The sequence below is a fragment of the Rattus norvegicus genome, chromosome 19 (genome assembly GCF_036323735.1).
Source record: "Rattus norvegicus strain BN/NHsdMcwi chromosome 19, GRCr8, whole genome shotgun sequence".
Taxonomy (NCBI): Eukaryota; Metazoa; Chordata; class Mammalia; order Rodentia; family Muridae; genus Rattus; species Rattus norvegicus.
The window spans coordinates 67690979-67715164 of NC_086037.1; the positions used below are offsets into that span (position 1 = coordinate 67690979).

The 24186-nt window shown below is 54.1% G+C and overlaps 1 long non-coding RNA gene across 1 annotated transcript; it reads right to left on the bottom strand.

The window, feature by feature from the left end:
* Nucleotides 1-410: 410 nt before the first annotated feature.
* Nucleotides 411-24149, bottom strand: LOC120098493 (uncharacterized). The gene is made up of 2 exons (XR_005496727.2): nt 23575-24149; nt 411-3402 (listed from the first exon to the last, which is right to left on the bottom strand). It is a non-coding gene; the product is annotated as an uncharacterized LOC120098493 (long non-coding RNA).
* Nucleotides 24150-24186: the final 37 nt, after the last annotated feature.

Here is a 24186-nt window from a genome sequence, read left to right on the forward strand (position 1 = left end):
CACACACACTTGCAGGGGGCAGCCATGGATTAGCCTGGAAAGAAGCTGATAGACTGCCCCCCATCTCAATGTCCCAGCATCCTGTAGGGGCTGAAAGCAAAGGCTGACCCCTCAGTGAGTGGACAGAGCAGAGCATGCTCAGTGCCCAGGGGATCCCACTGCTCTTATGTCTGTGCTTGGCAACCACGGCTCCAGGAGAGCGTATTGGGGCTCCATGCTACCGGGCTGCTTAGGAAGGCTGGCCACAGTTATAGCTGCAGCCATGAAGAATGGGGTTACCTAAGCCAGGCTGAGTAAGGGTGGGGCTTCCTCAGGTGCAGACTCCAGAGGGGCCTAGAGAAGAAGCCACAGCTAGGGGCACCCCAGGTGAGTAGTCCTCAGAATGCCAAACTCACACAGGCCAGCAGACGTCAAGGCCCCCTGTACACCAAACCTGGAGACTTTATTGATAATGTGTACACGTCTGCTTCCAATGCAAGCTTGAGAGATGTCACAAAACAAAATATCCATGGTAGAAACGGCAGATTGTCTACGCCATAGATTACCGTACTCTGTCAAATCCGAGGTCTCGTTCCGGGTTCCTGGCACCTAGAGCAACACGGGAAAGAAGAGGGGTGTATTAGCTGAATGTTCAGATTTCACGGTTCTGTTTCGTGTTTTGGTAGGAGACACGAGAGCTTTGGTGGATGGAGCTGTGTTAACTGTGGAAGCCTCAAATGGGATCTCCAAATCTCTGACTGAGCCAAAATCACCCAACCCCCTTCAGTGTCAGAATATCGCCACGTCTTTCTTCTGTTTGCCTTTGTGGGGAAGTCTCATGTATTCTGTTGCTGCTGAATGAAGGGGCTACCATTATCAACGAGGTCATGGTGGGTGAAGCTCCTGTCTTCTCCCTAGTCTCCCCCCTCTTGACTTTCTGGTTTTATATTTGACAGGGATGTTGGGACCGCCAATGGTGACTATGAGTTTGTCCGTTTCCCTTTAGATTTGTGCCATGGGTTTTAAACTTTTTCTTAAGAGCAGGCCCCATGGTTCTTCCTCTGAGTTCATAACTGTTGTGTTCCTCTTCAACTCTAATGGGACTTCTCGTCCGCAGTCTCCTCTGTCTACTCTTAGCGAAACCACCTCTGATTTCCTTTCAGTCTTTGAAAAGTGGCGTGTGTGTGTGTGTGTGTGTGTGTGTGTGTGTGTGTGTGTGTGTGCATATGTGCATGGAGGTCAGAGGACAGCTTTCAGGGGTCAGCTATCTCCTCCACCATGTGAGTTTGGGGAATCAAACTCAGGTTGTCAGGCTTAGTGGCAAGCACCTTTTCCCACTGAGGCATCTGACTGGCCCTCCTTTTGCTTCCTTTCCTTCCTTGTGGTATTGGGGATTCAACCAACCCAAGGCTTCTTTTTTTTTTTTTTTTTTTGGTTCTTTTTTTCGGAGCTGGGGACCGAACCCAGGGCCTTGCGCTTCCTAGGCAAGCGCTCTACCACTGAGCTAAATCCCCAACCCCAACCCAGGGCTTCTAACATGGTAGGAAGGTTGAACCTCACATGCTGGCCCTTCGACTTCTGCCTTTTAAATCAGATATTAACCCATTTATATTTAATTTAATCATCAACATGGAGGAGCTTAAACTCTTGGTATTTGTTTTATATACAAACTTGGGTTTCGTTTCATATTTTCCTCCTTGCCTACTTGAATTGTTTGATTACTCTGTAACGTTTGATTTCGTTCAGGAGGTATACCTCCTAGCTTCTTATTTTTGGCAGCTGCTCCAAGGACAAAGATATCTTTATTCTGGACTCACGCCACATCTATAGATATGATCTCATGCTCCGAAAGGAAATGCTGCTGTAGTGTCTCTTTACCCTCCTGCCTTGGGTTGAAAGCACACATGTCCCTTCCGCAGATGCCATGACTCTTCTCACCAGACACTATTGTGTCTCTCTCATTGTCCTCTAAAGAAGGTTGGAAATGGAAAGAGGGCTTTGCGTTACCACGTTGCAACTTCCCACAGCTTCCTCTCTCAGGAGGTCTGAGGCTCTCCAGGCCATCTTCTCTCTTGAAGGATTCTCCACCGTTCCCATGAACGTGATTCTTCATTCACGTTCTCCACCGTGTCGTCTGCTGTGGTGGACTGTCTCAGATTTTGTTCACCCAAAAAAAAATTGCTTTGTTCCTGTCTAATCCTTGAAGGGTGTTTCAATTTTCTTTGTTTATACATTTGATGTTTTAAAGGCTCTCCTGCTGTCTTCAGTCTTGCATTGATTCTGATTGGAAGTCGCCAGTATTCCTTACCAGGTCCTCCTCTATGTGTCTGTGTGTCTGTGTCTGTGTTGTATCTGTCTGTCTCTACCTGCTCCTGGGGTGGTTTCTTTAGCTTTGGTTTCCGTAGTTTGCCTGTGGTGTTTATGTTATGATGATGCTTTCTAGTTTTTATGCCTTCATTGATTGGTAGAGTAAACATTTTTGTCTTCTCTGAGTCTCTGTTTTCTCCTTCCACATCCCAGGCACAGACAGGTGGCTGGCTTCACATTCTGCCACAGGTGGTAGCATCTTTGTTGTTCTGTTTTTAAGACAGGGTCTCCATATCCCAGGATGGCCTCCTCAAACTCAACCTGTAGTCGAGGATGACCTTGAACCGCTGATCCTCCTGGAGCCACATCCTGAGTTCTTATATAGGCGTGAGCTACCAGCATGCCTGACCTATATAGTTCTGGGGACCGGATCCAGGGCTTCATAACAAAGGCTGAAACATGTCTAGAGCCATATTGAGTCTTTACATCTGTGCTTAAATTGGGATTCTTTAAATAGATCCATCTTTAGGTTCTCTCACCTTTCTTTCCTGTGGTCCAAACTGCTGCTCACCTGTTCTTTCAAACCTTTCCCTTCTGATTCCCGCACCTGGGTCACCTCTGGGTCCGTCCTCTGAGGTCTTTTCTATGACTAAGATGATGTTTGTTTCAGCCATGAAGCCTTAGCTGGCAAAACTGTTCACAAAGAGGGGTTACAAGGTACACTTTGTGTGAGGACCATCACCACACTGTTCTCAAGACTTGCCTTTCCAAAGCCTTCAGCCAACATTTGCACTCCATCCGTGAGAGCTGAACACCGTCAGGAGTGCCACATCGACTTCTGGTGACAGTTCTCACAGGGCCCATGTCTCATGTGGTTACAGGGCACTCCTGTGTACTGCTCTGGCCTCTCCTTGGTATAGCTTCTTTCTCTCTACACTCCGTTAATTGTGTGCACCTCAGTACCCTTGAACACCAGCCCCTGTTTCCCGAGTCTACTGAGGCCACAGTGCCGTCTTGGCCTCTACAGCAACTCAGCAGGAGCCGGAGAACCTTCTCCAGGCAGAAAGCTGAGGGAGGTTCGCAGCATCTTCCATTCAGTTGGTCACAATTTTGTTCCTGTGGCAGACCAGCGCAGAGAAGTGAAGAGTCAGGTTGGCTCAAGTTTCACAAGGGTAGAGGAAAAGAAGAGATGGAGGAGAGAGAGCAAGGAAGGGAAGAAAAGGGGAGAACAGGGGAGGAAAAGAAGAGGAAGAAGGGGAGAGAGCAGATAGGAAGAACCTAGGGCAGGATAGCCCCTAAGAGCATGCACCCAGAGAGCTCCACCTCCCACGAGGTCCCGCCTCCCGCGAGGTCCCGCCTCCCGCGAGGCCCCGCCTCCCGCGAGGCCCCGCCTCCTAGTAGGGCCATCATGTTATAGACAGCTCAGTGGATCTATGTTCTGAGTAACTCAGAACCGTCAGGGTCCAGGCACCTCTCAAGGACTGGGTCCGTAGCTGGGAGGCAAGCCTTGCACGTATGAGCCTTTCAGGAAGCATTCCACATCTAAACCACCGTGTGCAGGAGTGCGGCTAAGCAGCTGTCTCTGGCAGGCATGGAATTCTGACGTCTGTTATTCTAATCATGGCCAGAAGCAGTCTCACCATCTACTTCCTTCCGTAACTTTCTGTCCGTGAGGGGATTCCTGCTTTACCCTACTCCTGATCCTGCCTTTTCCAAGCCTGGCCCCAGGGCCGTGCTGATGCTCTGTCATTGGGTGCACTTGGGGGTCTCTTGCAGGGGGAATGAACCTCTCAACGACCCACAGGTGCCTACAGCTAGCACCTCATTTAGGAAAGTGCCAGGCTCTCGTGGATCTCCACGGACACCTTGGTGGTGTCAGCACAGTGTTAGAGACATGGGTTTGAGTGATGGCTGCTCTTCCCAACCCCCACCTACTTTCTTCTGGGCACAACTGGCATCCAGAATATCATATGTGGGTCTTTGGATGCCACGATCCTGGAAACGGGTCCATTTGCCGGGCAGGGCTGATCAGAAGTTAGTATGCGCAAGCCCACACAGGCACATCCATGTGCATAGACACACAAATGACTGGAGCCCACACACGTGTGCCTGAGCACAGATCGCATGTACATGTGCACAGTCCTCAAGCTCACACATCCAACATGCCCACACACACCCTCACGCATTCAGGCGTGTGAAGGCTCACGCTCAGTCCAAGGGTAGGAAGGAGGATTCTCTTTGGAGAGTCTCTTATCTCTGGTGATTCTGGGGGTCACTCTCTTCCTTGGGCCAGCAGGTGGGTGCTGGTGGGAAGGCAGGGAAGGATGCCAATGCATTTCCTCAGCACACACTCTTTCGGGTGCCAGGGCCAGACTCCTGTCAGGACCAGAGGCTATCTCAGGAATCCAGGCAGGACCCAGGCACCAGGGCTCCCAAGACACATAGTGCAAAGCCATGATTCCTCATCTATACTGTGAGAGTGCAGTGCTCACAGGAGGTCAGAAGCTATACCGTGACTCTGCACACCCCCACCTTCAGGCCTTGGGAGAGAAGTCTTGTCTCTGGCCACGACTCGTGGCTTCCAGCTGTTTTCTCTCCCTCACCCTTGCCCTATTCTCTCCTCACAGCCGTGCTGTCTTCCTGCAGGCACAAAGGCGTCCCTCCAGTGCTAACGGGCCACAGCTCCCTTTGCCCATTCCTGGTCTCCCTTTCCATCTGCCCCTCGTTCCCTTTCCCTCCCCCATCATCTCCCTCCTCCTCTGGAGCAGCAAGAGAAATGAAAGTCTAGATCCTCTCTTGGTGATAATTATTGAAAAGTTCAGTCAGAGACAGACAGCAACGCTGTGAGCAGGCGAGCGGCGGGGGGGGGGGGGACACATTAAAATGCACACACACAGCTTGCCTTGCAACAGATGTTGGCATAATTAGAGAGAAAAAATTATGAAATTAATTTGTGGTTCAATGTAAATTTCACCAATGCGGGTGGGGGGAGGGCTGGGCTGTAGTTACCTCCTGTGTGCACACAGGCGTGCCCACATACCTGACTTGCCCACATGCATGCACGAGCACGCACACACACGTGTGTGTACACACCTGAATGTGCAGATCCCAAATCCCAGGGGAGTGGCCGTTGTCAAGCCTCTTCAGAGGAAAAAATGGGTGTGAAAAAATAGAAAGGAAGGGACCTGAGAGGGGATCCTCCTGTAAGATTCAGCCGCTGGGATTGCTGAAGATGCTTCCTCCCCCACCGAAGGAGAAGACTCAATGGAGATAGCACAGCTCTTGGAGTTGGGCGGGCCCTTGGGCATAACAAGAGCTGGAGTCTGACAGTTATTTATACCTTGAATGTGCATAAAGCTGCAGCTGGGGTCTCACCAACCTATTCCCCACTGTGTGCTGGGCCTGTTCCCTACTGTGTGCTGGGCCTGTTCCCTACTGTGTGCTGGGCCTGTTCCCTACTGAGTGCTGGGCCTGTTCCCTACTGAGTGCTGGGCCTGTTCCCTACTGTGTACTGGGCCTGTTCCCTACTGAGTGCTGAACCTGTTCCCTACTGAGTGCTGAACCTGTTCCCTACTGAGTGCTGGGCCTGTTCCCTACTGAGTGCTGGACCTATTCCCTACTGTGTGCCGGGCCTGTTCCCTACTGTGTGCCGGGCCTGTTCCCTACTATGTGCTGGGCCTGTTCCCTACTGTGTGCTGGGCCTGTTCCCTACTGAGTGCTGGGCCTGTTCCCTACTGTGTGCTGGGCCTGTTCCCTACTGTGTGCTGGGCCTGTTCCCTACTGTGTGCCGGGCCTATTCCCTACTGTGTACTGGGCCTATTCCCTACTGTGTGCTGGGCCTGTTCCCTACTGTGTGCTGGGCCTGTTCCCTACTGAGTGCTGAACCTGTTCCCTACTGAGTGCTGGGCCTGTTCCCTGAGTGCTGGGCCTGTTCCCTACTGTGTGCTGGGCCTGTTCCCTACTGTGTGCTGGGCCTGTTCCCTACTGTGTGCTGGGCCTGTTCCCTACTGAGTGCTGGGCCTGTTCCCTACTGTGTGCTGGGCCTGTTCCCTACTGAGTGCTGAACCTGTTCCCTACTGAGTGCTGGGCCTGTTCCCTACTGAGTGCTGGGCCTGTTCCCTACTGTGTGCTGGGCCTGTTCCCTACTGTGTGCTGGGCCTGTTCCCTACTGAGTGCTGGGCCTGTTCCCTACTGAGTGCTGGACCTATTCCCTACTGTGTACTGGGCCTATTCCCTACTGTGTGCTGGGCCTGTTCCCTACTGTGTGCTGGACCTATTCCCTACTGTGTGCTGGGCCTGTTCCCTACTGAGTGTTGGGCCTGTTCCCTACTGAGTGCTGGGCCTGTTCCCTACTGTGTGCTGGGCCTGTTCCCTACTGAGTGCTGGGCCTGTTCCCTACTGTGTGCTGGGCCTGTTCCCTACTGTGTGCTGGGCCTGTTCCCTACTGAGTGCTGAACCTGTTCCCTACTGAGTGCTGGGCCTGTTCCCTGAGTGCTGGGCCTGTTCCCTACTGTGTGCTGGGCCTGTTCCCTACTGTGTGCTGGGCCTGTTCCCTACTGAGTGTTGGGCCTGTTCCCTACTGAGTGCTGGGCCTGTTCCCTACTGTGTGCTGGGCCTGTTCCCTACTGAGTGCTGGGCCTGTTCCCTACTGTGTGCTGGGCCTGTTCCCTACTGTGTGCTGGGCCTGTTCCCTACTGAGTGCTGAACCTGTTCCCTACTGAGTGCTGGGCCTGTTCCCTGAGTGCTGGGCCTGTTCCCTACTGTGTGCTGGGCCTGTTCCCTACTGTGTGCTGGGCCTGTTCCCTACTGAGTGCTGGGCCTGTTCCCTACTGAGTGCTGGACCTATTCCCTACTGTGTACTGGGCCTATTCCCTACTGTGTGCTGGGCCTGTTCCCTACTGTGTGCTGGACCTATTCCCTACTGAGTGCTGGACCTATTCCCTACTGAGTGCTGGACCTATTCCCTACTGTGTGCTGGGCCTGTTCCCTACTGTGTGCTGGGCCTGTTCCCTACTGTGTGCTGGACCTATTCCCTACTGTGTGCTGGGCCTGTTCCCTACTGAGTGTTGGGCCTGTTCCCTACTGAGTGCTGGACCTATTCCCTACTGAGTGCTGGGCCTATTCCCTACTGTGTGCTGGGCCTGTTCCCTACTGTGTGCCGGGCCTGTTCCCTACTGTGTGCTGGGCCTGTTCCCTACTGAGTGCTGAACCTGTTCCCTACTGTGTACTGGGCCTATTCCCTACTGTGTGCTGGGCCTGTTCCCTACTATGTGCTGGGCCTGTTCCCTACTGTGTGCTGGGCCTGTCATTGACTCAGCCCCCAGCTAGATATGATCAGAAAGGAGACAGAACATTCTGGGGACTGTGGCTGGGGAAACGGGCAGGACCTGGTGACAAAGTGGTGTGAGGGGACTGGTAGGTCCTTGGAGGGAGGACCAGAGTGCACAGCCTGGCTGGTCAGAGGTCGTAGAGGGTGGGTACCCAGCTGAGGTGTATGCTTAGAGCACTGTTTTCTCTTCCCGCTATCCATCATCCTGGGGACCTCCAGTGAGCCTGTGTGGTCCCTGGTTAGGTAGACATGCAGATGCACAAGCCATTGCTTCATAGAGACCACACACAGGCAACCCTGCCAGGCTGGGACTGGCTCCTTTCTTCTGTTCGAGTGACCGTGTGACCTGCTGGTACTTAATTATTGTATCTTCCCAGGGGGATCGTGGCTGGGCTGCCCCATCTGTCAACCTGGGCTGGTCATAGGCAGTATCTCTGAAAGTCCTGCCCTATACTGGACTCCACCAGGGTCACCTTCCTCGTCAGGAACAATGTCAGTTCACTGCACTGTCTGCATTCCCTGACTCAGCTTTCAGACCTCAGTGTGTGCACAGTGCTGGGCTCCACTATCCCCCCATCCTGCTCCGGGGTGAGTCTTCCCCTAAAGCCCTTCCATCTGTCCAGTATGAAAATGGTTTCCCATCCACGCCTCTTCTGTCTCCTTTAGCAGCCATCTCTATGGGGACACAGCCACGTGGACTGTGGGGCCTGTGCCTCTCAGTGATGCTCCCCCAAGCCCTTCTCCATGCTAACTGCACCTTGCAGTTCCCCAGATGCAAGCTCAAGATAGTCATGTTCCTCCTACCCCTGCAGGCAAGCTCCTCACCCCATGTCCCCTCAGAGCCACTCATCCTGATGCAGCCTCCACAATCAACGTGCCACCTCTGTCTTCCAGGAAATCCTCCCTGCCCTCCCTCTGCAGAGCAGGATGCACGCAGGGGCATTGTGCACAGATACCTTATCGGCAAGGTTTGAGCTGCTGGCGCCACCTTCCTCCACAGGGGCCACAGTCTGCAGACCTCCTCCTGGCACAGTTGCTACTGGCACAGAAAGAGCCGTTGACAAGTCTGGCCCCAAGGGGGTTTGGGGAGATAGGAGAGGCCAAGTTAGGGCAGTCAGAAGTCTGAAGTGTAGCAGTCGATCAGCTAAGGAGAGCAGTGGCAGGCACCCTCAGCTCTGCCGTGCTAATGATACCAGGCAGTGGCTCAGACCTAGAGAGACCTATTTGTGCTTCACATATGGTCTAGGGTCCCATAGACATTTAGGAGTAGTTTGGACAAAACCTGGAATGGAGGTGGGGGTCTTATGTGTTTCAATTATTCTTAGAGTATGTGCATATGTGTGTGGGCATGTGTGTGCGTGTGCATGTATGTTCATGTGTGTATGTGTGCATGTGCAATGTTCATGTGTGTATGTGTGCATGTGCATGTGCAATGTTCATGTATGTGTGCATGTGTGTGTATGTTCATGTGTGTGTGCATGTGTGTGCATGTGCATATATGTTCATGTGTGTATGTGTGCATGTGTGTGTGTTCATATAGGCATGCACATGCTACCAACTGCATGCGGAAGTGGGAGGATAACTTTGTATGAATCAGTTGTCTTCTACCGTGTGGGTCCCAGGGATCAAACACAAATCATCACACTTAATGGCAAACATCTTTTACCCTCTGAGCCATCCTGCAGGTCCCTAGAGCAGAGGATTTAAATGCGGCCTCGGGCGTCCTCAGGTCCAGGCACATACATAGTGCTAAGAGGTTCCAAGTGATTATGTCAGTGTCATGAGACCTGTGGTGCTGAAGTCAGGGCAGATTCTAGGCTGGTGGTGTCTGATCTGCTGCCTCTGTGGATAAGGGCAGGGCGTGGTTAGCAGGACTGAGGCGGAGGGCCACAGCCGGTTCTGGACCTCTCCAAGGTACTGAAAGACTTGCCGAGCAAGGCTAAGGAGTTGTGCCAGGTGCTGGGCCCTGGGAACTCTGCTAGGCTTCCTCTCGCCCCATCCCAGCCTACTGTGCTGACGACTGGTGCTCCTTACAGTTTCTGATACTTGAAATAAGTGGGTGAGGTGAGGCCTTGGGGTGGCAGCCTTCACCCCTGCACTCGCTGTGTGTCTTGATTTGATTTTTCATCCCTCCTCTGACCAGATGCATGGTTACCTGCCCTGGTGTGTGCTACAGGTCTGGGCTCAGGCTGCTGGCCCCATGGGGTGGAGGGAGCCATGTCTACCACTGCCTTCCTGCTGCTTTCCGTGACCATCGTTTCAAGCCCTTCTCATTTACAGCTAAGTTAAGGAGCAGAAGGGGAAACTGAGGCTGGGCGAATCCACCCGTCCCTCAGGGAACCCTCTACATGTAAGTGTGCACATATCTGAGGCACATGAGGAGAAGAAGACCGCTGCTGAGTGAGAGACGGTGTAAGTGGGCGCCCACGGCCCAGCGAGGATGTATATGGCGACTGTGGAGTGGATACAACCGGCGGTGGCGAGTTGGTGTATGGCCCACCCGAGGGGCAGCGTGCGTCCCGTGCTGGTGTGGCACGTAGACGCATATGTTTCAGGGGTTGTTTCAGGCAGCCCCCACAAGATCCACTCCTCAGCTCCTTAAGGCTCTCCCATTATTCTGACATTTGTGCACATCACGTACCGGCAAGAAGTAATTTACTTAGAAGAAATTAAAAGTTCATTTTAATTGAGCGCACGCTGCAGTATGCAAATGTGCGGCACATTATGCACACTGGTGCAGAGACAAAGCCATCATCAGCGTTTAACCCTCCGAGTGCTGGACCCCTCTGCTCCGGGAGGGGCTCCAGGCCTTGGAAGGGCCTCCTCACCCACCAGCAAGAGGAATGCTTAACGCTTAGAGTCTACTGAAATCTCTAGATGGTAACACTGCCCATGCACTGGGCCGGGGGGGGGGGGAAGGGAGGGTCAAGACTGCAGGCTCAACCCAATCCAGATCCAGTTCACAGCCTTAATTGATGAAGTCTTTTTTTTTTTTTTTTTTTTTTTTTTGGTTCTTTTTTTTGGAGCTGGGGACCGAACCCAGGGCCTTGCGCTTCCTAGGTAAGCGCTCTACCACTGAGCTAAATCCCCAGCCCAATTGATGAAGTCTTAATGAGACCGTGGGGACAGGTGCATACAGGCCTAGTGGCCCGGGACAGGTCCAGTTCCACCATGCAGGCTACCTCTGAGCCTGACTCTGGGTGTGGATAGGTAAGGTGCCAGATCTATGGAGGAGCCCGGTATCGACCTCCTGTAAGAGGAGGGCTACAGCAGCAACTGCAGCAACTGCTATTCTCCTAGGCTCCATATTCTTTCCAATAGCCCACAGCAGAACTGTGAGTGATGCTCCCACAACATAGCTGGTCTCCTCTTGGAGTTTAAGGCCCAGGACATCCCACATGCCAAGGCCGCATGCATTCCATCCACTTACTCTGCGCTAGAACTGCAAACCCCGGAGGTCCAGAGAAGTCAGCAGATGCTACACTTCCCAGGGAGGTTTCCAGAGGCAGGGCTGCAGTCCCGCCCAGCTCCTGGAGTCTGAGGTCTCAGAGATAGCAGGGGTAGGGGGTGGGGAGACATATCGGGACTTCGCTCGACCCTGCCATACCTTCCTAAAGGGGTCCTGGCCCTTACCAAGAAAAACAAAAAGAGCTGTCAAGTAAAAAAGGAGCAAAGGGTCCTGAGCATCAGTCAGCCTGGTCCCAGGCATAGGGCCTGGATGTGTGCCTAGGTCTCTGGGGTCTCCTCGCCTCATCTATGGATGAGCAATGCTTGGCCCCTGGAGATTTCTGTGTAGCACAGCCCGGGCATCCATCAGGTGTCTCGGATGGGTCTCCGCCTTCCCGCAGCCCCGCCCCCACCCCGTCCCTTTCCTGTCTGGTTCTTCCGATTGGGTAGCAGGGAACACCTGCGCAGCCCAGCCACCCCGCCTCAGGACGGAGCAGAAGGCCATCTCCCACCTGGCCTCCCTGAAGGAGTAGATGGCCGGGAGCAGGAGGATTCCCACCGGAGCCCAGGCTGGTCCCTAGGTTGATGTTTTCACGTTGGATTTTTTTTTTTTTTTTGCTACCTGTCAGACCTGGGATTTTTAATGACAGTGAAATGAAGTTGCTTCACAGATGTGAGATGACAGGCAGCTGCAGGAGGCAGACAAATTACCTCCAGACCCAGCCCACAACGCCCACGCAGCCACACAAAGGAAGCCAGCCTGCCTCACTTGGATGAGCAGGAGCAGCAGGGGGCTCGAGCAGGCTGTTCCAGTTTCCCCAAGGCTCGGTCCTGCCACAGGGCCCTGTCGGCTCCCTGTACAATGAGGGCAGCCTGACTCCAGCCTTCTGGCCCTGGCCCTCAGAGTTCAAAAGCACTAGGTTCTCTCCTAGATACATCCCTGTCTCCTGCCCAAAGATGAGCTTCCCATCCGTCAGTCATCCCCCTCAGGAGTCCATGATGAGCCGCCTACTGCAGTGGGAGAAAGAAGGGCCCTGGAAACCATAGGGAATTGAGGTTTGGAGTCAAAAGAGGAGAGGGAATCTTCAGGAGAGGGGGAGGCCACAGAGGGAAGGAAGCCAGAGAGGACAGCTGGAATCAACTTTCTCTCAGCTGGGCTCCGCTAGCTAGGTGTAAGGTGTGGAGGGAGCTCCTTTCGCTCCCCTGAGCCCTGAGATCCATGAAGGGAGTCTGGACTCTGGGCCTGCGTTGGCCCAGGCATGAGTCTTCCAGCACTACCAGATCTCCATCCTGCAAGACTACCCCCTCCACACTGGCAGAGTATTCTGCTAGTAACTATGCAGCTTTGGGTGAGCTACTGAACCCTGTGTGCCTTTTCTTCAGGTGTCACAGGCACATTTCTTAGCCGAGCTTACCTAAACCACAAAAGGTTCAGCCCTGCCTCCAGCCCCCTAAGTCTGGGAACCCAGCTGAGTCGGGGGCTCTGATCCTTTATATGGGGACCAGGAGTATCTTCAACATGGCTCCTGCATGGACCTGTTCGTGTGCACAGTCCCAGAAGCCCCTCCTTCACAGCCAGCTGTTTTCCTGTCCTGTGTGTCATTTCACCTTTAGTTATTCTGTCCTACCCCCAACAGGCTTCTGGAAATGCTGACACAGTCCTGCTCCAGGGTGCTCCTATCACCATGCTTCCTTGACCTTGGTCATGCCCCTTGAATAGCTAAGTTTCTATTCTGGTCACCAAGACCCTGGCCCTGCAGCCACATGATAGGGTACTTGTAGTCATCAGTCCCTTCTGTGCGCATCAGTTCTTCCAGACATTGGTCTCATTGGGCATGTGCCAAATGTCAGGCTCAGGACACTGCACATAAGTGGACCAAGGGCAATAAGAAGAGTCCCATGAAGGCCACTGAGAGTGAGCAGCTTGCCTCTGGGTCTCTGGGCTGCTGATATTGCTGAGAAGACATGACTCCCTGCTCATAGTGGCCTTCAATGCCAAGGCCACATGGGCTCTGTGGAACTTGCATGGGATCCATGTAGCTCTGTGGAACTTGCATGGAGTCTTTGCATGGGGTCCTGTGGCTCTGTGAGACTTGTGTGGAGTCCATGTTGCTCTGTGGGACTTGTGTGGAGTCCATGTGGCTCTGTGGGACTTGCATGGAGTCTGTATGCCTCTGTGGAACTTGCATGGGGTCCATGTGGTTCTGTGGAACTTGTGTGGGGCCCTTGTTATCTAGAGAGGGCCTTAGTGAGTGGACATCTTCTCGTTCATCTATTCTGTGTGGCCAAAAGATTTCAACTGCGGCTCCCTAGAACGCTGGATTCCAGAGCCTTGATCTGGTCTCGAACCTTCGCCTTCTATCCCCAGTGGGTGCTCAGGACCCTAGCAGCCCTCTGCCTGACTCATCCAGCCTTAACCTGTCTCCAGCAAAGCTTCCCTATTCTAAAGAGACAGGCAGCGTATTAAAACCCTTGTCCAGTACTTAGAACCATCACAGCTTGGTCCTCTCCAAAGTCATCAAGCCCAGCACGCTCTGTCATTTCTGCACTGTGGAATCAGAGTCTGGGTGAGAACCAGAGTTGCTGGCAATCACTGTACCCGGCAGCATACAGGCTAAGGGAGGCCGGGTTATGCTTAGAACACACACTTGAGTCCACCATCCAGTCCTGGCCTGACACATCACAAGCCCCTGAATACAGAGGGGACAAGTGGCCCCCTATGTTTCAGTGAGCCCTTTTGCCTTCTTCCTCACAGCAGCTCCGGTGGTGGAGAAGCAGCCTCATTCTGCCAGAGCCAAGGAGGATGCTACCCCTCCAGATACGGACTCTCCAGTGGTTGCTCGCTCTAGAGGGGGCAGGGAGAAGTATCACCATGCTATTTCTATTGCAGCACCTCTCTCATTATGGGTCACTGCAGCCAGTGGTTGGCCTGTGAAGGAAGGGCAGCCATAGCCTGCCATTTCTTATGCACACAGCACTATACTGGCTGTAGACGGGGGGGGGGGGGGGGGACACAGAGTGAACAGTTGAGGACCGAATCAGCAAACAGATAAAGTCAGTGGAGTGGCCGAAGGGATCCAGATGCCTGTGGTTGCATGTGAAGAAGAGCTAAGAAGGGGTACTTGGGGTCATCTGTGGATCTCCACACAGTCTAATATTGAAGTAGCTAGACAGAATCTTGCAAAGCCAGGGGTAGCTAGTTGAACCCAGGAGCGTGTGCTGGGGCACTCTGGGGGGTGGTCCCATAGAGCCTAGGTGGGCTGGTTTAAGTAGTTGGGTCTTTGGGGAGGGTGAGCTGCACCCCCAAGAGCTCCCTGCTGAAGGCTCCAGATGGAGAGTAGAAAGAGTTAAGTCCTCTGTGAGCAACTGCTAGAAGAAAGTGGTAAACAATTTTTCTCTCCCTCGGCTAAATTAATATGCAAATTCCTAAGCCCCCTCCACTGGCGTCCCCTGCCTTGAAATTAGCGAGGTAGAATGCTTGGGCTAATTATGCATTCAAACGAGCAGGCTGCGTTCTTGTGGCGCTAAGAGGATGCGGAAAATGATTGTGAGAAGATGGAATTGACATTCGAGCAGGTCCTTCTGGGACATCTGGAAGTGCTCTCGCGTGCACAGCAGATGTAACCGAGCAATGACCGACCCACCAGCCACCCCTGGTCTGGAGGTGGGTTCAGAGGCCGGGGACTGCTCTTCGCTAAGCTCTCCAGGGAGAGCAGAGACCGTACCTAGCCAATCCACTCTCCAATAATTCACCAGTTAAGCACCTTTATTCTTGCCCTGACAAACAAGAGCCTCCCCCACAGGCCTTCCACTTTGCTGGCGCCTGCAGCCTGCACCGCAGGGAGGGATGCACGTAGAGAACTGCCAGCCTTGCCCAACTGTAGAGAGGGAAGGGTGAGGTGTCTCTCAAGCCCTTTCCGTAGAGCCCTTGAAGGTCACGGAAGAGCCCCCGTGCAGGGCAGATGATGGCTGAGCATATGGGACGCACACTCCATTGTATCTCGGTCATGGCACACACTGTCCAGATGTGTTGTGTTGCCACGGTAGGTAGATATCCCTCCGAAGTGGAGTTTCTCAGAAAAACAGGAGTTTGAGGAACAGGAGGAAACATAAAATAGAAGTCGTCTGGTGCCGGCGATGCACAGGGAGGGCAGGGGAGCTGGGCTCAGGACCCCTCTGGAAACTGAAGATGTGTCCAGACCTGGGATTCGCCATTCCTTGATGAAGTCTACCCTCCTTGACTGCCAGTCACGGCCTCCCGACCTGTATCTCTGCCATGTAGAGGCTCACCACCCCTTCTTGCCTTGGTTTGATGATCATGGACCCATGTCTTGGCCCAGCATCTGCTTCAGCTCCATCTCAGGGCCCTGGCTGCCGCTGCTCTTGGCGATACTGACTGCCCAAGTCTTCCCAATGTGTCCTGACTGCTCTTCCTGTGAGGATTCACAATGGCTGTTCAATGCACCTAGATGTTTACAGTTCCAGGAGGCCACAGGGTCCCCACTCCTCCTTTATCTCCACGTTTCTGCAGAACACCTGTCCTGTAATCTCATCAGCAACCGTGGTCCCAGGCCCTTACCTCAATGGCCTGAGCGATCTGCCAGTCAGGAAGCTGCAGGAAGGATCGATGAGACTGCCCCTGACCTGCTGGACACACTGGAAGTTGTATAGCTACAAACGAGGAATCTCCTCGCTCAAATGTAAGCCAAGCACTGTGGCAGGTCGTGGAAGGATTTGGAGATCCAAACCCACTTGCACCGCAATCATAATGGCCACCGTGACTGTCGAGCACCACAACCACCACTACATCACCATCACCGCCACCATCATCGCCACTATTGCCACCATCAGCACCAGTTACAGTCCTTATCTCAAACATCTCTGTCACCGTCATTGCCAATGCCATCATCACCACCAGCATCTTTTATCACTACCATCATGGCCGTCGACATCAACACCATCATCACCAACATCTTCACAGTGCCAACTTTGCACCAGAAGCAGAAGTGCAAATTACACTCTGTCATTGGATACACACATGTACACACACACACACACACACACACACACACACACACACACACCCACACACCGAATAACTGTAAGTGCACGTCTTCTGTCTACAGATAAAGAAATTGGCATTGCCGAAGACAGAGACTGAGCTTGGTCTCCCCAGCACCGGCCTCCCAGGCTAAAAGCTCTCTTCACTTCTTGGGGTGAGAAACAAAGCAATATGCGTCCTAAACATGGAGGCCGCTGCTTTCTGTCTAGCAGCGGGGTCAGTGGTGTGCCAAATCCACAGCCTGCAAGGGACTTTGAAACAGTATGTGTTCTTACTTATCGAGATAACTAGGAATGATTTTGCAATTATAGATGCCCCTGCCTCTGTCAGAAGGTGCGCAGGGGGCCAGAGGCGGCTGGGGGCAGCGAATCAGGCTCAGCTGCAGAGTCTTCTGATTCGGGTATCCTTTCCAAGAGGCAGCAGGCTGTGGCCTCAGAAGCCACCCAGGGCCTGCAAGTTCTCCCTGACCTTGGTTGGACCGGAATCCAGACCTCCCCTAACTCCCCTGTCAAAAAGTTGTGTGGGACCAGGCTCTGAGGAGGCAAGAGTGACTAGTGGACTGCCACAAATCACAGCCTCAGACCCGGAGCTGTGACTGAGCCAAAGTCTCCCCTCTGCTGCCCTCAGCTTCCCCATTATCCTACTCGAATGCTAGACAAGGTACTTCCTAGACACTTGCCTGAAGTTCTATGGTTCTCAGTCCAGGCTCCTGATGGCCCCTTCGACCACTGGTCCTTCACTCTACAAGTGTTCATAGGAAGCCTTACGTGTTCAGCACGGGTCTCAAAAACAGAGTCATAACTTGGAGAAGACACACATTCCAGAATGACCCTCTTGCTCACAGAGAAAGGAGGCAGGGCCTGTAGCCAAAGCAAGACAGTGCCTGAGCTCTGTGTGGCACGGACAAATTAGCATGCCCTCCCTCCCCCACCTGCCACCTTGCCACCTGCCCAAAGAGAGCAGCCAAGACCTCCAAATTCAGAAGGTACAAGGCAGAAGGCAGCAAGTGGAAGTCCCAGACACCGCACCCCCCCAACCCCCGCTGTTGGGTTGCGACAGGGGGATGGATGGGCGATGTTAAATATTCATCAGATGCAATGAAGTTACTGGAATTGCCCATTAAGATGTAACGTGCAATTTGCAGCTTTCTCCTAACACCCAGGGCAGACACTCGTCAGCCAGCGGGATGGATGGCGGGGGCCCGCAGAGGAAGACGAATCGCCAGGGAGATGGTGCATCTCAGAACGATCAATACAGACCGGCAGCTCCAAGCAGCCCGATAGGCGAACAATAAGTAGAAGTAAATAGACAGGCAGATTAATTAGGCCCCTAGTGGGGAGGGGTGAGAGAGAGCCCTGGAGCGCAATCTATAGGCAAGGAAACGGGAGGAGGTGTTGTCTTGTGAGGCTGCTACAGTGGGCATGGAGAGCTCGGGCTCCCGCTAGGACTGGCCCCAGATGTATTTTGACAACAGCTGGCCATGCAGTGACCCCAGTTCTGGAAGGCCAGCTACATGTAGCCTAGGTGGGGCCACTGACTTCTCTAAAGGGGAAGAGACACATGGCTTCTCTTCTCACCACAAGGAGCCAGCTTCCTGCCTGGAGCACAGAGCTGTGGGAGTCTTGGGGTTCGGGGCGCTTTGTCCCTCTGATGGTGATGCATGGCCCCGCTAATTCGCTGCACGAGGCTGTTAATTCTGGCGCAGCTGCAGCAGCCGCCCTCCAGGCGCTCTGTAATGCTGGGCCGTGGAGCTCGCTGCAAATTAACACCATTTGTTCTGTGGAACATGTTTCATTTCTGCACGACACGCATAGCTTATTACCTCGCTGGCAGCATGGGGAGAGGCAGCGGGGGCCAGGGAAGGGGGGAGGGAAGATGTGGCCCAGACCCTTCCTGACTCCAACCCATTCTTTCAAACCCATTGCCTGTGTGGGGGAAGGGCACTAGTCCTGGATTCTTGGCAGTGAACTTCCGGGGGGGGGGGCTCAGGAGTCCCGTTGGGAGGTCTTAGGGAAGGGAGGTTGCCACTCCAGTTCCTGCTATCTGGCCCCCAGCAGGAGGCCAGTCTCCAGGTAAAGGGTCCGAATCTCTTCAACCCTGGTTCTGGCTCCAGGCAGCTCTGTGGCCTCGGGGAAGCGCTGCGTCCTCTCTGAGCTGTTTCTTTTCTTAACTGTGGAGGCACTGAACTAGCATCCAGCAGCATGGCTCCTAGCTCTGTGGAACACAGCCTTCTGGTTTTCTACTTTGCTGTGGTCACAGTCAACCAAGTCAGACAACTGGCAGAGGCAAGGCCATTTGGAAGCAGATGGCCCTGGTGTCTCAGTCATGCTACTCCCATGGGACTAGCCAGTCCCCTGAGCCTGGTCAGAGCAAAGGCTTCTTGGTCCCCAGGCAGGAGGGAAGAGAGTATGAGTTTTCATCCAACCTACTGTAGCTGTCAGTCAAGAACAGGAGCTCCAGAGTGTCACAGCCCCACAGTGGTGACTAATGACATTTGTCACCCTCTGGTAAAAGATCTGGATCTGGCTTTGCCTCTCTGCTGACCAGGGAGCCTTGGCAACCCCATTGGATGGTATAGAGTCTTTATAGAAGGCCCACTCAGGCTCTCTCCTTCTCCTCTGATCCAGGAGTAAAGACCCTCTCCAGGGGACAGTGTCTGACCCCTTCCCCTGCCACTGCCCCAAGGCCTCCCTCCATCTCAGTCAACCTTACCCTTCTTGAACCTTTGCCTGTCTTGGCCCCTATTACAGGTCCCCAAGTGAAGCAGTGTCCTGAGGGTCTCAGAGTAGCATCATCTTACCAGCCCACAGGACAGCCAGACAGCCGGACAGCTTCACAGCTACCCAGGGAAGGATCATGAGAGCAGGAATCATGCTCTCAAGGACTCCGAGTTCTCTTGCCTGTGATACAAGCAGCCCCTTGGGCCTATCTTTTGTGAAAGCAGCCGGATCAGCGACTCCTGCAATCCTGAGCGTCTCTTAACCCTCCCTGAGGGTGATCCAAAGAGAGAGGTGAAAGAACGGTGTTGTCTCAACCCTAAGAAGTCAGTGGCAGTGGCAGTGGCAGAATGGCCCTGAGCACCACTAGCTGCCATTCTAAGGGGTGAGATTCGGGCAGCCGCTGAGCCAAGGGCTCTCCCCCGAGTTTGTGACTGGGGTCATCATCACACACATAGGAGAACTTGACCCATAGCTATTGATCGTGCACCAGGATCATAGCACGTAACTCCCCCGTGGCTTCTCTCTCAGTACCAACCATCTCTTCCTACTCAGAACCATGATGGGAGAATCCTATCAAAGATTCAGAGAGAACCAGTGAGATTGAAGCCAGGCCCATGGCTCTGCTTAGACACTCAGCAAGTTGCCCACCCTCCTATGCCGAGTGGAGCGTAGGCTTACGGCCTTCTCATCATGGAGCAAGAGCAGGCAGAGCCTTGACTCTGTGTAGGAACCTAAACATGATGTTTAGTAAGGGGTTCCTGGAGCTGCTGGCCCGCTGGAGGATCTTCCCTGCAGGCAGAGAACACTCAGGCTACACTCAGGCGAGAACAGTGAAAAGGGCGGTCCCCATAACTAGTGAGCTGTCTTGGGTCATTAGTGAGTGAGGCTGGATTGAGTGGGTGGCATCCAGGTGTAATATCACAGCACAGGGGCCAGGGCCAACGGCAGGAATGTGGAGACTCGGGCCAAGGGGAGGGGCGAGTGGGGTGTGAAGTCCAGCCAGGCCAGACTCAGATGTACCCAGTGTTAGCATTTCTTCTAGGCTCCTACAGTTACCTGACAGCAGCCAGGTGTGCCTGACTCACTGTAACAGGGATGCTTGCCCCCTCCTCTCTTACTCTCTTACTCTCTTACTCTCTTTCCCCACTCCCCTACCCCTTCTCTCCACATGCTCATGGCTGACCTCTACTCTTCTACTCTGTCTCTGTCTCTCTCTGTTTCTGTATCCCTGTCTCCCCCCCGCTACCTTTCTCTATTTCTACTACACCCAGGGTATAGAGTAGACTAAGTGATGGCCCAGAGTTCCACCAGGCAGAGTTCCTGTGTGATCAAATCGTGCAAGTTGAGGCTCTGGATTTAGGAGGGATCCAGGACTAGGGTCCGACAGAGCAGCTCAGCACAAGGGTAGAGGGACAAGGGACCATCCTGTCCGCTCTGATCATTGACTTTAAAAGAAGACCTAACTGACCTCAGGAACCTGCTCCAATATAAGGCCAGAATGGATGTTGTGCCCACGGATGCCAGTAGTTGGCCTGTGGGCCCTAGGGAGTATCTAGCCCCAGCCGGTGGCCTCCTGCAGCCACGGCTAGTAGTGGCCCTTTCTGCCCTCGGTCCATCTGAGCAGACTGAACGGGACAACACTCCTTAGAATGCAGTAGCTACACTTTCCTGAGGACTTCTCAGGGCTGCAGGGAGCGTGACACAAAGAAGGCACAGCAGGTCTTTTGCTCCACATTAGCAAGGTCAGTCTCCATTTACAGAGCCTGTATCTAGGGGTTTGCTTTTTACCTCAGAGGAGCCATGGTAACTCTAGATGTCAGGCAACAGGCTGGCCAACCGCTGGTTGGGTGGGCCACAGGTGCTTATTAGCATAGGTCAATGGACAGCCCATCCTCCCTGGACTCACAGGGTAGAGTGGGATGCTCCTTGGGGTACCTTTCCCCCATTAGGTAGCTGGTCCCATGCAGAACAGCCTCTCCAGCCCCTCAGAAACAAGTCCATGGTAATAGTACGCTTAGATGCTGACCCTGGGCCCTGGGAGGGGAGATATGGAGTCTGAGTTGTCCCCAGGGTAGGGTGAAGGATGAAGTCATGAGAGACCCTGACCCTGCTCAGGACAAGAGGCAGATTCAGTTCAGAGCCCGTAGGGGTGCTCCTAGTAGGTGCCTGTGCGCTGTCAACACTGGGGGAGCGGGGGAGCGGGGAGCGGGCTGCAGGGCTCCCGGTGGTGGGGAAGCTGCAGGAGATTTTCGTGTGTCAAGAGGCAGACCAACTGCATGAATATTTCATTAGGGAGCAAACGTGCAGCCCAGGAACATCTGGTGGAGTCTCCAGGGAGCTGGGCCAGCGCAGAAAGCAGGCACTGTGAAATTTGGGAGGCAGAGCGGGAGGAAGGAGCTGGGAGGCAGGTGGATGACAACCTCTCTGCCTGCCTCCCCGATCCTCTGGTACTGTAGAGCCCAGGACAAAAGGGAAGGTGGGTTCACAGCTCAGCTGTGTTTTTATCTCTAGTAGCATCAACAACAGACTTGCTCAGCGTGGGGAAATCAACGCTCCGTCCCCACCCTCCAGGTCAGGCCATGGTAACTCTGGGTGGGAGGGTCGCAGAGATGACAGACAGATATACTACCTACACATCAGCCTGGAGCTAGGTGGAAGGCCCAGTGGGTACCCAGGGTCTCTCTTCTCAAAGGTATGCTTGTGTTGGGACTAAGTCTGTGACAAGGGCCATGGGGCCACAGTGGACAGCTATGACCACCTGCAGACTCCTGGGTATTCAGACCAGGGATTTTAAGCCAGGCCAGCATGCTCCCTTGATGGAGGTACATGGACCAATGACAACTTGCCCAGCTGAATGAACCCAGACTCCGTGAATAAAGTCTACCCAGCCAGTGCTAGCTCCTTCTGTCTCCTGACCATCCTCCTAGACCCACGTGAGTCCCAGAGCCAGAGGTTCTGCCCAGAGCACTATCAGCCAATGGGTCCTTAACTGAGCTTAGAGCTAGGTCAGACCAGGTTAGCACCAATGCACCAGAGTTTACTTCTGAGAATTCCAGATACTGAGTCTGTGGCTTGGAGCCAGGAAGCCTGCCTGGGCACCCCTTTGAGTGCTTCCCATGAGAACACAGGTTGGTCACCATGCTTCCTTCCAGCTGACAATGAACCCCCTAGCCCTGTGCGTACCATGACCATGACAGGTCTGCGCCTCCCCCTTAACTTTTCCAAATGCCTTCTCCTCCTCAGCCCTGTGCAGAGACATACAGGAGATAAGCCTATCCCAGGATTTTTAAAGGGAGCTGGCTCCTCACAAGGCTTTAGCCAGAGTTTGTCTAAAGGCCGTGGCCCACGGTGGTGGTGGTGTGGTGCCTCCCTGGGCTGAAAGAAGAGGTCTCTGATTGGTTAAGCAGTATTGGTGCCTGGTAGCCCTTTTCGATTGGGTTGCCTATGGGACATCTACAGCTGAGCGTTTGCTGGGCTCTGAGGAGCCTCCCCTGGAAACTCTCTCCCTTCTTCCCAACCGCCTGTTTCAGTCCCTGTGCCTCTCAGTCTCTGGACCACGCTCCTCAGTGTCTTTACCTCAGGGCCCCTCCCTCCCTGATGCTTCTAGGGAGGCTCCTCTGCCCTGCTTGGCTCTTCTGACTACATTCTCCACAGTCAGAAAGTCTAGCCCTACCTGTCTGTGGAGGAAGCTGGGTACCATGGAGCCTGTACCAAAGCTAATGTTTTTGCTTCCCCGAGTGCCCAGACCTCCTAGAACGACACCTTTCTGGGATTAAAGTGACTCCCTGGAGCATCACACTCGAACAGAGTGGCCCAAGTGCCCTGTGGCTCCACTGACCCTCTCGCTATCCCACCAGCTTGAGGCCTGAATCCCAGAGCCCCAGGCCAGCCTCTGTTGGAGAAGGAGAGGAAGGAAAAGGAAGCATGGGAGGGAAAAGGAAGAAAGGGCACTTGGGCATGGCTTCGCCTGACCCACACTGGCCACCTGGGAGTACCCACGCCATATGAGGCAGAATGTCTCCATCCCTCAGCCCCACCCTCCTTGACCAGCCTAGGACCACTAGGGAGTGGGCTTTGTCCTCAGAGCTGTTAGAAAAGCTCAGTCACCCGTCCCTCCCCTCTGGAGCCCACCCCACCCGTGCCCTCAGCAGCTGGCTCCTTGGCACTGGCACCCGGATCCTTTTGACAGCGCTTGGCTTCAGTCCCATTGATCTGCACACAGGCACCGAGGTGCCAAGCCTGGCTGTGGGCAAGGATGGGGGCTTTGAGAAAACTGAGAGAGCGCGGCGCTGGATGCTCCAGGACCCTCCAGCATAGCCGCAGCCCGCCCTAACCGACCTGCAAAAGGAAATGGACCTATCCCTTCGTGATCAGAGGACCTAGCACAAGGAGAGTAGGGAGGACCATCCCTGGGAGGACGGACATCAGTGGAGATGGTGCAGCCATGAGACCACCATGGGGCGCGGCTGCTGTATTCACGGTTCCAGATGCCCCACCCAGGCCAACCCACCTCACATCTTTAGAACACCAGCGGAGCACACATAGGCAAGCAGCGGGCACCAAGACATATTAAGGGGCCCAGAGGTTACCCGGAGAGGTCCTGGACACTAGGCAGACAGACAGATTCCCTCAGATCTAGCCCTCGGAAAGCTTTCTTGATCCGGCACCCACACCCACATCCGACTCGGCCCCCACAGGTACCCCAACACCGAGCCCCACTTCGCCCTTACCTGTTCCGCGCTGGCTTTGGCTACATCCGTCCGTTCCCAGGCTGTCCTCCACGGCAGCGTTGCCAACTGTCTTCTGCCTCCTAACATGGGCTGCCAGCGATCTGCTGCGGGTTTTGTTCATGGGGTCTGGCCTCACGCAGCCGCCGGCGCTCGAGATGGCAAGCGTCCATCTTTCTCCACACCCGGCCCTCACCTCTGCAGCCTTCGTGCGCCTCCTGTGTCCCCACAGTGCCCGCTCTGAGGGAGTTGGCACCGACAGAACCCGGCCCGCCTCTACAGCTGAGGAAAGCCATGCCTCTTTTTTCTGTATTTTAAACACACACACACACACACACACACACACACACACACTCACACACACACACATGCCAAGCCCCCCCACCCCCGACAACACGCATCCCTTCTGTCAGGAACAGACCCAGCCAAGAAAGCCCCTCGCAGGCGGGGGCAGAGCGGAGGGGCTTCGCATAGCTGGTGCAAACCCAGCCCCATGGTTCCGTCCCTTCCTGGCCCCAACACACCGCCTCTTACGTAAACCACCAGGAAGGCATCAAAAGGAGACGCAAATCCATGTCACATTTTGGAGCCTCCTGATTGGGCACACCTTTTAAC